Source organism: Pongo abelii, chromosome 4 (assembly GCF_028885655.2).
Source record: "Pongo abelii isolate AG06213 chromosome 4, NHGRI_mPonAbe1-v2.0_pri, whole genome shotgun sequence".
NCBI classification, from domain to species: domain Eukaryota; kingdom Metazoa; phylum Chordata; class Mammalia; order Primates; family Hominidae; genus Pongo; species Pongo abelii.
Window position 1 is genome coordinate 42,773,993 of NC_071989.2, and position 18,331 is coordinate 42,792,323.

General features: G+C 40.3%; 1 protein-coding gene across 1 annotated transcript in view; it reads left to right on the top strand.

The window, feature by feature from the left end:
- Window positions 1-18,331, top strand: part of GHR (growth hormone receptor) — a 315,260-nt gene that overhangs the window by 69,674 nt on the left and 227,255 nt on the right. The gene's annotated exons all lie outside the window — the stretch shown is intronic.

Below are 18,331 nucleotides of genomic sequence, written 5' to 3' on the forward strand. Positions count from 1 at the left end.
ATTGTCTTTTATTATTTACTGCTAACAAACTGCATTCTCTCACTGTTCACTGGAATAGGTGGGTCCAGGGAACTTAGGAATGCCTAATGGGAAGTGAGAAAAGTAAATTATTTCTTACATTTTTATATGTACAAATAGTTGATAAAGGAGGAAGTGTAGTGGTGTGGTGGATCATGCATATTGGGATAGAAGAGATAGTATAATTATTAAAAATTATAGATAATGAGATCTAGGCTTCACATTTTCACTTCTGGAATATTCCACTTTGACAGACAGTCTATTGTCTGCCTCAGCCTATCCTGGAGATGTCCTGGTGGTGGGAGAGAACCTGCTTTCTCCTTGCTGTGCTCCTACAGTTTGTCTCTGCCAGTCAGGTCCAAGCCCCTTGTCTTAGTGCCTCACAAGACTTCTTCCTCTGACCAGGATTCAGGCACCTTCTCAGAACCTTCATTCCCCTGACAGCAGGACCAGCCAGTCTCCCAGACCCGGGGTAGTGCAAAAAGGAGAGCAGACTCCTCAGACCCAGAGTCCCAGGACACTTGGCCTCAATTCCTGTGACATCTATATCACCCAGACAACTGGTAAATGGAGGTGCTGGTGCCAGAACAAAAGCATAAGCTGTGTTTCTCAAGCTTGGACTTTACCTGGGCTGTTGCTTTATTTTCTAGCTGTTTACTGATTTTTAGAAGCATAAAGGTTTCTTTCTGTGAAGTTCCTAGGGACACACGGAGTGGGGACAGGTATTCCTTTTGTCTTTCAGAAAGGCATGTCAAGAGTTAGTCTCACAGTAATTTAAGTCTCACCTAAATGGGGTAAGAGTGGGGAGAAATATGTAAGTGTGTATATTTGTGTGTGTATATAAACAATATATATACTACCAACATAATTAATAATAATGTGTGTATAATATGTAAATAACATATTATATATCAATAATAAAATATTATATTATTAATATATTATGTATGTTATTATATTAATATATTATATATTGTCATAATATATATCATTATATATTATATACTATTTATTATATAATATATAATATATAATATATTATATATTTATATATCATTATATAATATATTACGTGTATTAATGTATAATATATTATCTATATAGTAAATATATGGGGGTGTGTATTTGTGTATACACACACGCACATATATATCCTGCATTGTTTGCTTAGAAGCATGCCTTGCAATTATTATCTGCTTTTTTTCCTTCCCTTCATCTAATACACCAGAAGAATATTTGTTAGCCAAAGGTGAGAATCCAAATTAATATTTGTATTCCCAATAGATTTCCCCCAGAATCTTGGGGTATCATTTCATCAATAACAGTTATGCAGATGTTCTATTGCTGTGTCCAATGCTTGCTTCGTTCATATGAAATTAGACTTTTGGCCATTCAAAAAGCAATCAGTGCCTTCTTGTTGATTAGCACTAATCACCACAAGATCCTTCCAATAGTAAATTTTCCAGAGCAAAATTCTAAACTTACAGATTAGTTTGCCGCAGCCCCTAGCTCTACACTGTAAGGATCTTGCTTTTCCATAAGGTCCGTTTTTAAACGGAAATGTTCCCCGGGCTCTATGCAGTGCTCAGGTGTTTCTTACTCAGCTGAAGGACTAATGAATTTAGTTTGAATCTAAATTTGGAGTAAAAAATGCCACTCAGGAGAGCTGCTTCTGTGACTACATTGTCTTCCAACCTGCTTTTCCTTTTTTCCTTATTACTCCACGTCCTTGAGGAGTTTATTCCTTTATAGCTTTTGTGATCTGGCTGTAATTATTTTGAAAAAAATTTTCATTATACTGGACATTTTGGATTAAGTCCTCCAAATTTTCTTATTTGTGAGAGTACAAGTCACTATTTACACTGTGGTAAACTGCATGCAAACATCTGAGTACCTTTCTGTTCCTATCTTCAGCTGGGCCAGCACTAAGCTGGAATAGCCTATACTTCGATGTTTTTCTGAGGAAGTATGTTTTCCTTTTCCCTCAGATTCCTGGTGCCTGGTATAGCACTTTTTTGATTTGCTCTTATTCTGGCAATAGGTCAACTGGCTTTCATGGTCCTTAACATTTCAGGTAAATAATTCCAACAGTTGTGACTAGAAGGAATCCAAATCAACTCAAGGCATCCACTCCATGTTCAAAATGCCATGTTTTGAGTGATTTGTCCTTTGGTTAGTAACTTTAAAAAATATGAGGACTGGAAGGAGAAGCTACTATTTGAGGAACTAATGGAAAATCAAGCAATTTTTGATATACTAAGATATTCACTTATGATGCAAGGAGTGTGACCATTGACCTTCCTACTTACCTAAACATTACGCTCTCAGAGCATGTGGATAGGTAGCATAGCCTAGTGGTTAACACACATAGAAAAGTTGGACTGCCTAGTTCGAATCCCAGCTTCATCACTTGCTAGCTATATAATCTTTATCAAATTAGTTAACTTTCCTGTGCCTCAGTCTGGTTTTCCTGAGGATTAAATGATTTTATATTTGTTAAGTGCCTAGAACTGTAGCTGGTCTGCAACAAGTACTATACGTCTTTGTTTAAATAATAAATAAAACGACAGTATTGTTCAGATGGAGAAACATGTGTCTTAGGCAGCTTAGGAGTTTTTCTAAAGTAACAGAATCATTTAATGGCAGAAACAACAATATTATCACTGCCCAGAACCCTAATGGGGAACTATAGCTCCTAAGGGTGATGTGGGGAGAAATACACTGATGAAAAACAACCAACATTATTAAAGACAGGATGGGAGAGAGTGGGAACTCGTCATTCATTTATCTAATGGCTTAGTCAGCAAGTAACTAATGCCTACTTTGGGCCTGGACACTATACCAACGTTGTGCAGAAAGTGATTAAGATGCAAAAGAACATTCACTTAGGCTGGGATAAACAAGAAGTCTTTTGCAAAATCTGATGATGAGCTTGTTGATGTTGAGTTGACAAACTATGGAGCAGGTCAGTGGAGGGGGGGATTATCATAAAATTCCATCCCTTAAACATCTACAGGGAGATAATTATTTTAAGATGCTTTACTTCTGGAGATGTATGCTTTACTTCTACTTAGAGAATCTGGCTTATGTTCTCATGTTCTGGTTTTATATGTAATTGGTCATGAGCTTAATTTGAACCAAGCATTTGGCACAGTTGCCCCCAGAAGTTAACTCATTTGTGGATTGTATAAATGCTATTGCACAAAAAAGAAGTATATATATACAACTAGTCATAGTAGACCACATCTTGGTTAATGGCTTCGAGTCTAGATGAAATGTTTTAAGAGGGATATTGACAAATTAGAGAACATTAGAAGCATTTGCCAGAATACTGACAGGGCAAGAAATTATACCAAATAGTAGAAAGAGAATTAGATGCCTAAGTGGAACATGGTGTATAGCCCATAAGAATTTGAAGGATTGTCATTGGTAGAATAAGATGTTATTCTTGGCTGCTTCCAGCTGAGGAGTGGTGGATGGGTGACTAAGGCCTATAAGAGAGCAAATATAAGGAAGAGTTTCTAAATATTAAAATCAATTTCCAAAGAAACAGCCTGGCCTCTAAAGGAAAGAGCTTCTTGTGATTAGATGTGTTTAGGTGGGGCCAGCTGAACAAGGTCCTGAGCTCTAGGGATTAGACTCCTTCTGCTGGATAGGAGGTACAACCAGGTCATCTCAGCGGTTCCTTGTGTTCCAAGATTCTGTTACTCTGTGATTTCATGAGTTGGATGTCACCTCCCTTAGGTTGGTTACTCTAAATAATGTTAAAAGTCAGTGTATGCCTTAAGATTGGGTGAATTGCTATGACAGAATGATTTTTACCAGAAAAACAGTTGAGTCTAAGAATGAAACTACTGCTTCTAAGTGAAAGAGGTATGAATAACCTAAAGATAATATTTTTCTCTGTAGATAGAAAGAATTTGTATTATAGGTCTGTGTTCGGTGTATAGCAGGGCATCACCAGAATTCACCCTAACTGGGTGAATTCATGGCAGTGATCAGTAGAATATGTAGTTTAACAATGAGGCCTTATCATTTCTAAGTAGTTTCTTTTTTTTTCTTTTTTTTCTTTTTGAGACAGAGTCTCACCCTGTCACCCAGAGCTTTGCCCTGGAACTCTTGGAGTGCAAAGGCACGATCTCAGGTCCCTGCAACCTCTGCCTCCCAGGTTCAAACAATTCTCTTGACTCAGCCTCCCGATTTCTAAGTGGAGAGTTATGAATGGCCCAAAGATAATATTTTTCTCTATAGATAGAAATAATTTGTATGCTAGGCATGTGTTGGATATATAGCAGGACATTACCAGAATTCAGCCTAACTCGGTGAATTCATGGCAGTGAACACTGCAATATGTGGTTTAATAGTGAGGCCTTATTCTTAAGGCAAAGCTCAGAAAAGCTGATAAGCAAATTAGAAAGGTCTATTGAAAAGTGTCTGTCGGCTGGGCGCGGTGGCTCACGCCTGTAATCCCAGCACTTTGGGAGGCTGAGGCGGGTGGATCACGAGGTCAAGAGATTGAGACCATCCTGGCCAACATGGTGAAACCTCGTCTCTACTAAAAATACAAAAATTAGCTGGGCATGGTGGCATGCACCTGTAGTCCCAGCTACTCGGGAGGCTGAGGCAGGAGAATCGCTTGAACCAGGGAGGCAGAGGTTGCAATGAGCTGAGATTGTGCCACTGCACTCCAGCCTGGTGACAGAGCAAGACTTTGTCTCAAAAAAAAAAAAAAGAAAAGAAAAGTGTCTGTCTGGCTAGGCGTGGTGGTTCATGCCTGTAATCCTAGCACTTTGGGAGGCCAAGGTGGGTGGATCACTTGAGGTCAGGAGTTCAAAACCAGCTTGGCCAACATGGCGAAACCTTATCTCTACTAAAAACACAAAAAATTATCAGGGTGTGGTGGTGCACACCTGTAATCCCAGCTACTTGGGAGGCTGAGGTAGAAGAATCGCTTGAACCCAGGAGGCAGAGGTAGTAGTGAGCCAAGATTTTGCCACAGCACTCCAGCCTGGGCAACAGAACAAGACTCAGTCTCTGAAAGAAAGAAAGAAAGAGAAAGAGAGAGAGAGAGAGAAAGAAAAGAAAGAAAGAAAGAGAGAAAGAAGGAAAGAAAGAAAAGTGTCTGTCTGCCAACCTGCTTCCACGAAGGCCCCTCTTCTGATTGTAGAAGTGCCTGGTTTAGGATGGCAGTGTGCTCTACCTGCTGTCTGGTGAGTAGTCAGGATTGGACTTCTATAAGACAACCTCTATGAGAGGCTTGCAAATACCTTCAGAATCAGGCAGAGGTCTTTGGCCAGTTATTTCTGAATGAAGCATATCTGCGTGTCTGTCTGACCTAAGCCTGGGAACCACGATGGAAGATACTGTTTGAACAACAACAACAACAACAAAAAGGCAGGGAACTTAAGAGAGAAATGGATTTTAGTCACTAAGAACACGAAGAGGAACATTTTGATAATATGTACTCTATACGAACAGAATGCTTATACAAGACAATCAAAGAGGAATGGGTAGTTTTCTAAAGAGTAAAACCTGTATTTTTAGGAACATATATTTGTTTACAATATATTTTTTCTTTTTTCACCCTTGATTTTTAACTATTTAATAATTTTCTACAACATTTTTTTCTTTTTTTTTTGCCCTTGTTTTTTTTTTTTTTTTTTTTTTTTTTTAGACAGAGTCTTGCTCTGTTGCCCAGGCTGGAGTGCAATGGTGCTATCTTGGCTCATTGCAACTTCTGCCTCCTGGGTTTAAGTGATTCTCCTGCCTCAGCCTCCTGAGTAGCTTGGATTATAGGCACCCACCACCACACCTGGCTAATTTTTGTATTTGTAGTAGACACGGGGTTTCACCGTGTTGGCCAGGCTGGTCTGGAACTCCTGACCTCAAGGCCCACCTCAGCCTCCCAAAGTGCTGGGATTACACGCATGAGCCACCGCGCCTGGGCTGCCCTTGATTTTTAACTATTCCTCCTGTGAAAATTTAAGTCTTTCTGTGGGTTAAAGGTAACTGGTAAAGAGCACTGGATTTATGCTTGGGCTGGAATTTCCCTCTAGGTTTGGATGTAATGAAGGCAGTGGAGATTTGGGTTTATAACAGAGGCAGATTTGTGAAACTATAGAAGTTGAAGCCTCAGGGTCCCTCACTTGCAGAGACCCCTTCCAAGGTCCTGAAAGGAACCCTGCTAATGTGTTATTATGGTCATTTTTTTTAATAAAAATTGCAAAACATAATGTGTTTCAGCCATGACTTGTCTTCTTCCAATTTAACTTTCCCTCCTTTCTCCTTCCCTTTCTAGTTGGGTGGCATTAAAGTGGTCATGCGCATTTTGTATTTGTAATTATGTATTTTTTTTTGTTGTTAAAAAGGACCCCCCACCAAATTGTATAAGTTTCGGGCCCTAAAAACATGGATCTTCCACTGGGTGTAGGAATGGAATGAGTAACAATTTGGAAATTGCCTGTGTAGCAGAATCAGCCAAAAGTCAGAGTCAGCAGTCAAAATGTTGTGATGGGGTGAGTGAGAGTAAATTGGAATCCATAATCCCAAAAGCATTTGACAGTGGGAAAATGGGGCTTTTTTCCCCCCTTTTTAGGGTTCATTTTAAAGAAGAATTCCATGCAAAGGATATCATGAATTGAGAAATATACATCAGATTAAATTTTTTTTTTTTTTTTTTTTTTTTTGAGACGGAGTCTTGCTCTGTCGCCCAAGCTGGAGTGCAGTGGCGCGATCTCCGCTCACTGCAAGCTCCGCCTCCGGGGCTCACGCCATTCTCCTGCCTCAGCCTCCCCAGTAGCTGGGACTACAGGCACCAACCACCATGCCCGGCTAATTTTTTGTACTTTTAATAGAGACACGGTTTCACCGTGTTAGCCAGGATGGTCTGATCTCCTGACCTTGTGATTTGCCCGCCTCAGCCTCCCAAAGTGCTGGGATTACAGGCGTGAGCCACCACGCCCGACTTTTTTTTGTTGTTGTTGTTGTTGTTGTTTCTGTTTTTTTGAGATGGAACCCTGCTCTGTCGACCAGGCTGGAGTGCAGTGGCACAATCTCGGCTCACTGCAACCTCCACTCCCGGGTTCAAGTGATTACCCTGCCTCAGCCTCCCGAGTAGCTGGGATTACAGGCACACACCACCATGCCCGGCTAAATTTTTTGTTTTCTAGTAGAGACAGGGTTTCACCATTTTGGCCAGGATTATCTCCATCTCCTGACCTCGTGATCTGCCTGCCTTGGCCTTCCAAAGTGCTGGGATTACAGAAGTGAGCCACTGCACCTGGCCTAAATTCTTTATAAAAATAGCAAATTCTTAAAAATAATGCAAATTGGTGATGAATTATGAAAATCATGATGAGAAACTCCTGAATGAAGAGAGAAATTGTTCGAAAACGATTCTCCTTTTCCTCTACTACTTTATGTAATTATAAAGCCTTTTTCTAAAGTTCCTTTCTGACACAGAAATACTGGCCAACAGAAATTCAAAGGAAAGTTGAGACTTTTGAAGTTCAGGCAATTTATATGGTGTTTCAGGTGTTACTACCTCTAATAGTCTATCAATAAAACCCCGATAGGGGATGCTCTCTCTTTTTTGCCTTCTACTCCATCTCTTCTCACACACACTTGTGATTCTTTTTCTTTTTTTTTTTTTAATTTTATTATTATTATACTTTAAGTTTTAGGGTACATGTGCACAATGTGCAGGTTTGTTACATATGTATACATGTGCCATGTTGGTGTGCTGCACCCATTAACTCGTCATTTAGCATTAGGTATATCTCCTAATGCTATCCCTCCCCCCTCCCCCCACCCCACAACAGTCCCCAGTGTGTGATATTCCCCTTCCTGTGTCCATGTGTTCTCATTGTTCAATTCCCACCTATGAGTGAGAACATGCAGTGTTTGGTTTTTTGTCCTTGCGATAGTTTGCTGAGAATGATGGTTTCCAGTTTCATCCATGTCTCTACAAAGGACATGAACTCATCATTTTTTATGGCTGCATAGTATTCCATAGTGTATATGTGCCACATTTTCTTAATCCAGTCTATTGTTGTTGGACATTTGGGTTGGTTCCAAGTCTTTGCTATTGTGAGTAGTGCCCCAATAAACATACATGTGCATGTGTCTTTATAGCAGCATGATTTATAATCCTTTGGGTATATACCCAGTAATGGGATGGCAGAGTCAAATGGTATTTCTAGTTCTAGATCCCTGAGGAATCACCACACTGACTTCCACAATGGTTGAACTAGTTTACAGTCCCACCAACAGTGTAAAAGTGTTCCTATTTCTCCACATCCTCTCCAGCACCTGTTGTTTCCTGACTTTTGAATGATTGCCATTCTAACTGGTGTGAGATGGTATCTCATTGTGGTTTTGATTTGCATTTCTCTAATGACCAGTGATGATGAGCATTTTTTCTTGTGTTTTGGCTGCATAAATGTCTTCTTTTGAGAAGTGTCTGTTCATATGCTTCACCCATTTTATGTTGGGGTTGTTTTTTTCTTGTAAATTTGTTGGAGTTCATTGTAGATTCTGCATATTAGCCCTTTGTCAGATGAGTAGGTTGCAAAAATTTTCTCCCATTCTGTAGGTTGCCTGTTCACTCTGATGGTAGTTTCTTTTGCTGTGCAGAAGCTCTTTAGTTTAATTAGATCCCATTTGTCAATTTTGGCTTTTGTTGCCATTGCTTTTGGTGTTTTAGACATGAAGTCCTTGCCCATGCCTATGTCCTGAATGGTAATGCCTAGATTTTCTTCTAGGGTTTTTATGGTTTTAGGTCTAACATTTAAGTCTTTAATCCATCTTGAATTAATTTTTGTATAAGGTGTAAGAAAGGGATCCAGTTTCAGCTTTCTACATATGGCTAGCCAGTTTTCCCAGCACCATTTATTAAATAGGGAATCCTTTCCCCATTTCTTGTTTTTGTCAGGTTTGACAAAGATCAGATGGTTGTAGATGTGTGGTATTATTTCTGAGGGCTCTGTTCTGTTCCATTGGTCTGTATCTCTGTTTTGGTACCAGTACCATGCTGTTTTGGTTACTGTAACCTTGTATTATAGTTTGAAGTCAGGTAGCATGATGCCTCCAGCTTTGTTCTTTTGGCTTAGGATTGACTTGGCAATGCAGGCTCTTTTTTGGTTCCATATGAACTTTAAAGTAGTTTTTTCCAATTCTATGAAGAAAGTCATTGGTAGCTTGATGGGGATGGCATTGAATCTATAAATTACCTTGGGCAGTATGGCCATTTTCACTATATTGATTCTTCCTACCCATGAGCATGGAGTGTTCCTCCATGTGTTTGTATCCTCTTTTATTTCATTGAGCAGTGGTTTGTAGTTCTCCTTGAAGAGGTCCTTCATGTCCCTTGTAAGTTGGATTCCTAAGTATTTTATTCTCTTTGAAGCAATTGTGAATGGGAGTTCACTCATGATTTGGCTCTCTGTTTGTCTGTTATTGGTGTATAAGAATGCTTGTGATTTTTGTACATTGATTTTGTGTCCTGAGACTTTGCTGAAGTTGCTTATCAGCTTAAGGAGATTTTGGGCTGAGACGATGGGGTTTTCTAGATATACAATCATGTCATCTGCAAACATCTGCTTAACAGGGACAGTTTGACTTCCTCTTTACCTAATTGAATACTCTTTATCTCCTTGTCCTGCCTGATTGCCCTGGCCAGAACTTCCAACACTATGTTGAATAGGAGAGGTGAGAGAGGGCATCCCTCTCTTGTGCCAGTTTTCAAAGGGAATGCTTCCAGTTTTTGCCCATTCTGTATGATATTGGCTGTGGGTTTGCCATAGATAGCTCTTATTATTTTGAGATACGTCCCATCAATACCTAATTTATTGAGAGTTTTTAGCATGAAGAGTTGTTGAATTTTGTCAAAGGCCTTTTCTGCATCTATTGAGATAATCATGTGGTTTTTGTCTTTGGTTCTGTTTATATGCTGGATTACAATTATTGATTTGCATATGTTGAACCAGCCTTGCATCACAGGGATGAAGCCCACTTCATCATGGTGGATAAGCTTTTTGATGTGCTGCTGGATTCGGTTTGCCAGTATTTTATTGAGGATTTTTGCATCAATGTTTATCAAGGATATTGGTCTAAAATTCTCTTTTTTGGTTGTGTCTCCACCAGGCTTTGGTATCAGGATGATGCTGGCCTCATAAAATGAGTTAGGGAGGATTCCCTCTTTTTCTATTGATTGAAATAATTTCAGAAGGAATGGTACCAGTTCCTCCTTGTACCTCTGGTAGAATTCAGCTGTGAATCCATCTGGTCCTGGACTTTTTTTGGTTGGTAAGCTATTGATTATTGCCTCCATTTCAGAGCCTGTTATTGGTCTATTCAGAGATTCAACTTCTTCCTGGTTTAGTCTTGGGAGGATGTATTTGTCGAGGAATTTATCCATTTCTTCTAGATTTTCTAGTTTATTTGCATAGGGGTGTTTATAGTATTCTCTGATGGTAGTTTGTATTTCTGTGGGATCAGTGGTGATATCCCCTTTATCATTTTTTATTGCGTCTATTTGATTCTTCTCTCTTTTCTTCTTTATTAGTCTTGCTAGCAGTCTATCAATTTTGTTGATCCTTTCAAAAAACCAGCTCCTGGATTCATTAGTTTTTTGAAGGGTTTTTTGTGTCTCTATTTCCTTCAGTTTTGCTCTGATCTTAGTTATTTCTTGCCTTCTGCTAGCTTTTGAATGTGTTTGCTCTTGCTTTTCTAGTTCTTTTAATTGTGATGTTAGGGTGTCAATTTTAGATCTTTCCTGCTTTCTCTTGTGGGCATTTAGTGCTATAAATTTCCCTCTACACACTGCTTTGAATGTGTCCCAGAGATTCTGGTACATTGTGTCTTTGTTCTTGCTGGTTTCAAGGAACATCTTTATTTCCACCTTCATTTTGTTATGTACCCAGTAGTCATTCAGGAGTAGGTTGTTCAGTTTCCATGCAGTTGAGTGGTTTTGAGTGAGTTTCTTAATCCTGAGTTCTAGTTTGATTGCACTGTGGTCTGAGACAGTTTGTTATAATTTGTGTTCTTTTACATTTGCTGAGGAGTGCTTTACTTCCAACCATGTGGTCAGTTTTGGAATAGGTGTGATGTGGTGCTGAAAAGAATGTATATTCTGTTGATTCGGGGTGGAGAGTTCTGTAGATGTCTATTAGGTCCTCATGGTGTAGAGCTGAGTTCAATTCCTGGGTATCCTTGTTAACTTTCTGTCTCATTGATCTGTCTAATGTTGACAGTGGGGTGTTAAAGTCTCCCATTATTATTATGTGGGAGTCTAAGTCTCTTTGTTGGTCACTAAGGACTTTCTTTATGAATCTGGGTGCTCCTGTATTGGGTGCATATATATATTTAGGATAGTTAGCTCTTCTTGTTGAATTGATCCCTTTACCATTATGTAATGGCCTTCTTTGTCTCTTTTGATCTTTGTTGGTTTAAAGTCTGTTTTATCAGAGACTAGGATTGCAACCCCTGCATTTTTCTGTTTTCCATTTGCTTGGTAGATCTTCCTCCATCCCTTTATTTTGAGCCTATGTGTGTCTCTGCATGTGAGATGGGTTTCCTGAATACAGCACGCTGATGGGTCTTGACTCTTTATCCAATTTGCCAGCCTGTGTCTTTTAACTGGAGCATTTAGCCCATTTACATTCAAAGTTAATATTGTTATGTGTGAATTTGATCCTGTCATTATGATGTTAGCTGGCTATTTTGCTCGTTAGTTGATGCAGTTTCTTCCTAGCCTTGATGGTCTTTACAATTTGGCATGTTTTGGCAGTGGCTGGTACCGGTTGTTCCTTTCCATGTTTAGTGCTTCCTCCAGGAGCTCTTTTAGGGCAGGCCTGGTGGTGACAAAATTTCTCAGCATTTGCTTGTCTGTAAAGTATTTTATTTCTCCTTCACTTATGAAGCTTAGTTTGGCTGGATATGAAATTCTGGGTTGAAAATTCTTTTCTTTAAGATGCTGAATATTGGCCCCCACTCTCTTCTTGCTTGTAGAGTTTCTGCCGAGAGATCTGCTGTTTGTCTGATGGGCTTCCCTTTGTGGGTAACCCGACCTTTCTCTCTGGCTGCCCTTAACATTTTTTCCTTCATTTCAACTTTGGTAAATCTGACAATTATGCATCTTGGAGTTGCTCTTCTCGAGGAGTATCTTTGTGGCATTCTCTGTATTTCCTGAATCTGAATGTTGGCCTGCCTTGCTAGATTGGGTAAGTCCTCCTGGATAATATCCTGCAGAGTGTTTTCCAACTTGGTTCCATTCTCCCCGTCACTTTCAGGTACACCAATCAGACACAGATTTGGTCTTTTCACATAGTCCCATATTTCTTGGGGGCTTTGTTCATTTCTTTTTAGTCTTTTTTCTCTAAACTTCTCACTTCATTTCATTCATTTCATCTTCCATCACTGATACCCTTTCTTCCAGTTGATCTCATGAGCTACTGAGCCTTCTGCATTTGTCACATAGTTCTCGTGCCTTGGTTTTCAGCTCCATCATGTCCTTTAAGGACTTCTCTGCATTGGTTATTCTAGTTATCTATTCATCTAATTTTTTTTCAAAGTTTTTAACTTCTTTGCCATTGGTTCCGACTTCCCCCTGTAGCTCGGGGTAGTTTGATCATCTGAAGCCTTCTTCTCTCAACTCATCAAAGTCATTCTCCATCCAGCTTTGTTCCATTGCTGGTGAGGAGCTGTGTTCCTTTGGAAAAGGAGAGGCACTCTGATTTTTAGAGTTTCCAGTTTTTCTGCTCTGTTTTCTCCCCATCTTTGTGGTTTTATCTACCTTTGGTCTTTGATGATGGTGACCTACAGATGGGTTTCTGGTGTGGATGTCCTTCCTGTTCATTAATTTTCCTTCTAACAGACAGGACCCTCAGCTGCAGGTCTGTTGGAGTTTGCTAGAGGTCCATTCCAGATGCTGTTTGCCTGGGTATCAGCAGCGGTGGCTGCAGAACAGCGGATATTGGTGAACCGCAAGTGCTGCTGCCCGATCGTTCCTCTGGAAGTTTTGTCTCAGAGGAGTACCCGGCCATGTGAAGTGTCAGTCTGCCCCTACTGGGGGGTGCCTCCCAGTTAGGCTACTCGGAGGTCAGGCACCCACTTGAGGAGGCAGTCTGCCCGTTCTCAGATCTCAAGCTGCGTGCTGGGAGAACCACTACTCTCTTCAAAGCTGTCAGAGAGGGACATTTAAGTCTGCAAAGGTTACTGCTGTCTTTTTGTTTGTCTGTGCCCTGCCCCCAGACGTGGAGCCTACAGAGGCAGGCAGGCCTCCTTAAGCTGTGGTGGGCTCCACCCAGTTCGAGATTCTGGGCCGCTTTGTTTACCTAATCAAGTCTCGGTAATCGTGGGCACCCCTCCCCCAGCCTCGCTGCCACATTGCAGTTTGATCTCAGACTGCTGTGCTAGCAATGAGCGAGACTCCATGGGCGTAGCACCCTCTGAGCCAGGTGCGGGATATAATCTCCTGGTGTGCCATTTTTTAAGCCTGTTGGGAAAGCACAGTATTAGGGTGGGAGTGACCCAATTTTCCAGGTGCTGTCTGTCACCCCTTTCTTTGACTAAGAAATAGAATTCCCTGACCCCTTGCACTTCCTGGGTGAAACGATGCCTCGCCCTGCTTCAGCTTGCACACAGTGCGCTGCACCCACTGTCCTGAACCCACTATCTGGCACACCCCAGTGAGATGAACCTGGTATCTCAGTTGGAAATGCAGAAATCACCTGTCTTCTGTGTCACTCATGCTGGGAGCCATAGACCGGAGTTGTTCCTATTCGGCCATCTTGGCTCCTCCCCCAGATCACACACTTGTGATTCTTGCTAGCATTCACACTTACTCTCTCTTTGTTTATTTATTTTTTGAGACAGGGTCTCACTTTGTCATCCAGGCTGGAATGCAGTGGCGCCATCTCAGCTCGCTGCAGCCTCCACCTCTGGAGCTCAAGGGATTCGAGTAGCTAGGACTACAGACGTGTACCACCACCCCTGGCTTATTTTTGTATTTTTTGTAGAGCCGGGGTTTTGCCGTGTTGCCCAGGCTGGTCTCTAACATGTGGGATCAAGCAGTCTGCCCACCTTGGCCTCCCAAGGTGCTGAAATTACAGGTATGAGCCTCCATGGCTGGGCACTTACTCTCTTTGTAATTATCAGCTTGCAAATGAGAAATCTGCCCAAGGAGCCTGAGCTTGGTGAATACAAGTTCATTTCAGCCCCATTGGTGAGTTTATGATTCTATGAGACTTTAAAGATGTATTTTATTTGGACATGTTAAAAAAAAAAAAAGAACTGTGTTTTTCTTCTTAACATCCAAAATAATTATTTTATTGGTGTTGATAATTATTATTGAGGAATAGGGAAGTCATGCATGTTATCAACCATTTCCTAAATGATACCTAGTTAACATGTTAGGGGAGGGAATCGAATCTGAAAGTGATGCCCATTTAGTGAATCCAAGTGATGTAGCAAGAGTTGAGAAAAACTTATAAAGGGACCTCTTAGCCCATGTCCATAACATTGTCATTAACATAAAGATAGGTTGCCAGAGAAAGGGTAACTGTATGGTCAGTTTAGCCAGATCTGAACTCTCAAAAACCAAGCACTCTCATTCTGTTAGGGTGAAGTCAGAGAAAAGAACCTTCACAAGGTTTGAAAACACAGTTGTAACATACTGGGCTGTGTTCCAGGGCTAGCATTTGACTCAGATTTTTATCTTGTGCTTAGAACCAGCCTACTGTTGTCTCTGTGCAGAGAGAGCACTAAGTAGGTACTTAATAATACTTGCTGGCCAGCACATAGCTCTGTGCAGAACGAGCACTAAGTAATAATGCTTGCTGGCCAGCACATGGATGGATCATGCTTATAAGTGTGTATCATAAAACACTTTGCCTTGAGGAAATTGTTTCCTTTTTAGAGTTTTCACACTGTGGACATCCTTAAAAAGCCCAGAAAATGCATCTTTATGGATTGACATGTGACTCCTTACATGTGAAGTTAGAACCCAGTGAAATGCTGTTCTTTGGACTAAACTTTCAAGACTCATGTGTGTGGTGTCTAATTCATTAACTAAAAATATGATTCATACTTTATTTTATGTAGGACCACAGGTATCCATATATCCACCACTAGGATATTCTTTAAATCTGGTAGTTTGGAAGATTTCCAGACATTGTAAACAGTAAATGCATCAGAAATAAGCGTTTTCCAGAAGAGGGAGGTATGAAATTGTAATAATCAGCCTGTTGCTTAGTCCTGGAAATCTGAAATCAGATCAAAATGAAAAAGATGCTTTCCTTGCATTCTCTTCCAGAAATATGCAGCCTGCTGCTCTTTTGTCTTCAGTGTGACCATGCTGCCCTGAGGAGAGCCCAGAACTGTTTTTAAATTCAAAAGGACAACTGCTTTCTGCTCACTCAGGTCCACTGAAGCATGCTCCAAGACAGGAAAAAGGTGCTTAGCAGGGGCTCTCTGATAGAGATCCAATATATGAATTTTACTTTGAGAATAAAAAGTTCACCCACTTTTAAAAGGTTAATCAAAAGCTCATTGTAGTGTATTCTTCCTTTCCTATGCAGTTTCCTATGGAATCAATTTAAATTCTGGCCTCAGAACAGCAATATTTTTCAAAGAGGCAGTCCTTCTGCCAAGTGGCTCTAGAAGTACCCATAATATCCATGTCAGGAGTATGAAAAATGAAAGAGATGAACACTTCCTTCAGAAATTATACCTTTGATTCCTTTACTTTACAGGCAGGCAGGAAGAATCCTGAGAGAGGTCTTTACTGAAAGTTCAGTATTTATGAACTACATACTGAAAAATGAAAAACGATTCCTAGCACTGAGTTGCTTACCCTATCAAGTTTGCCCATTATTTTCAGGCTGTTGAGCATTGTTTGAAAAATCGATCTGGGAGCTAAATGAGACTCTGTCCCTTACCATGGTCTTGCTGTTATAAATTCACACTGGACTATTTCCATTCCCTAAGTTTGCTTTGCCCTTTCCTACCCTTTACCTTTATGGTCTTCCATCCGGTAAATTTTCTCTCACCCTTCCTGGTCTAGCTCTATTTCATCTTCACTTATGAAGGCTTCCTTGTTTTCCTTTTTTAGAATTAATTGCTAATTCCTCACTGCTCTCTAAGCATTAATACCCCCATCATAGCCTTCATCATAGTATGTTTTGTGCTGTAGCTATTTATGTACTTATTTGTTTTTCCCCCTTCTTTGCTCTTTGATTAAATGCATGCCAGATCCAACTTTACAGTTGAGAAAAATGAGCTCTGACGTTCAATAACTTGCCCAAGGCTACCCAGTTAGAAGAGTTATGGACTTCACTCTGAATATGGTGACTTTTGTTCTAGCGTGTTGCCTTCTCTAGTCTTCTTAAGAAAAACCTTGTCTTCGTTTCTTTTTTCCTTAGCTTGACTTATTCTATACATTAGAAGTTTCTAAATTATAATCAAACTGTCATTACAGGGTCATAGTCAGCCATATGTAAATCAGAATGCAGTTTTACATAGATTCATTATTACTGTGCATGGAGATTAGAAAGCCAGCTCACAAGAAGACTTAATTTGGAAAGATATGTAACCAACTTCACATAAGTGCTAGCCTTTCATTGATTTCTCACCTCCATTCTATATTCCTCCTGGCACTTGTTTTAAATCTGTTCTACTGAAGTCCATACTCTACCCCCTTGCTCTCAGCCGATGATCTGTTTACCTGCTCTGAGAAGATTTAGATCAGTAGTTCTCAAACTTTAATATGTATAAAAATCACATGCAGAGCTCTTCCTAACATAGTTTCCTGGGACTTTTCCCAGGAATTCTGATTCAGTAGGTCAGGGTGGGGCTCATGAATGCTCCGTTCTAACAAGCTCCCAGGTGTTGGCAACACAGCTGGTCTGAGGACTACACTTTGAGAACCTCTGATTTAGGCCATCCTCTGCAATAGGATGTCTTCTCCAATACGTCTTCTCTGGATATTTATCCTTCCTCTCCTTCTGTGAGAATTCAGTCATTCTATTCTCAGGCTGAACCCTCTCACCATGAGCTTTTATCCCATCTCACTTCATCTATTTCAGGACCTTGCTTCAACTCGGCTCTCTTTGAATCTTTTATATCACCCTCTCAATTGCTTTTTATTCTCTATTGCTTTACTAGTAAAACTGTTCCTTTCTCAGTTGTACTATTTAAGATACAACTAATGATTGTAAGCAAAATTATTTTCTATAAGAATGGTCGACAATTTCAGATTCAACCCAGTTGGCTAGGAACTAAGTTTCTGTAATTTGGGAATTGGCTTGTAGGGAGCAAAATTAAGAAACCAAGTTTGGCCGGGCACGGTGGCTTACTCCTGTAATCCCAGCACTTTGGGAGGCCGAGGCGGGTGGATCACCAGGTCAGGAGATCGAGACCATCCTGGCTAACACGGTGAAACCCCGTCTCTACTAAAAATACAAAAAAAATTAGCAGGGCGTCATGACGGGCGCGTGTAGTCCCAGCTGCTTGGGAGGCTGAGGCAGGAGAATGGTGTGAACCCAGGAGGCGGAGCTTGCAGTGAGCGGAGATCGCGCCACTGCACTCCAGCCTGGGCGACAGAGCGAGACTCCGTCTCAAAAAAAAAAAAAAAAGAAACCAAGTTTAACTTTTTTTAATGGATGTGAGTAGAAGAGACTAATGAGATACCACAAAAGAGTTAACTTCTTACATTTCTGTAGTCTAATACGAGATAGTTTCTCCAGGAATTAACACAGCACATCTGTTCACTGACCTGAGTTTGTTTCCTGGTGAGGCATTGCAGTATCATCCATATCTCAGGCAAAGCTACTCCAGCATTTTGTAGTTAAGCAGTTGGAGGAGGAGTAGGGAGAACTTCTGTACTTTGAAACATTTCACAGTGAACTACTTTGCATTCCAATGATGTTCTCCTTACTTAAGGACTTTGTTATGTAAGGATGCTTTGTCCTTCTGATAATCACTTACACTTTTCTTTTGTGTTCATGTCACTTCATTAATCCTGATTATTTGTAATGAATCATAATCTTACCCATTTATTCTTGTGTGACTCATTCCTACTTGTATTCTTAATAGTATTTTCTATGTCTGATAACACATTGTCAGTTGACTATGCTATTTTTAACATAAGCGTTGGCAAAAAGGTTTACTTAGAGAAAAGCTCTACATTTAATTCCCCCATGCCTCAGTTCCCAAATTTGCTAATAAAGATTATACTTAGCTGTCACTCCACGTTTCATCAGTAGGATTAAAATCAATAGAGATCATGAAATAAGACAATGAAAAAAGATAATTA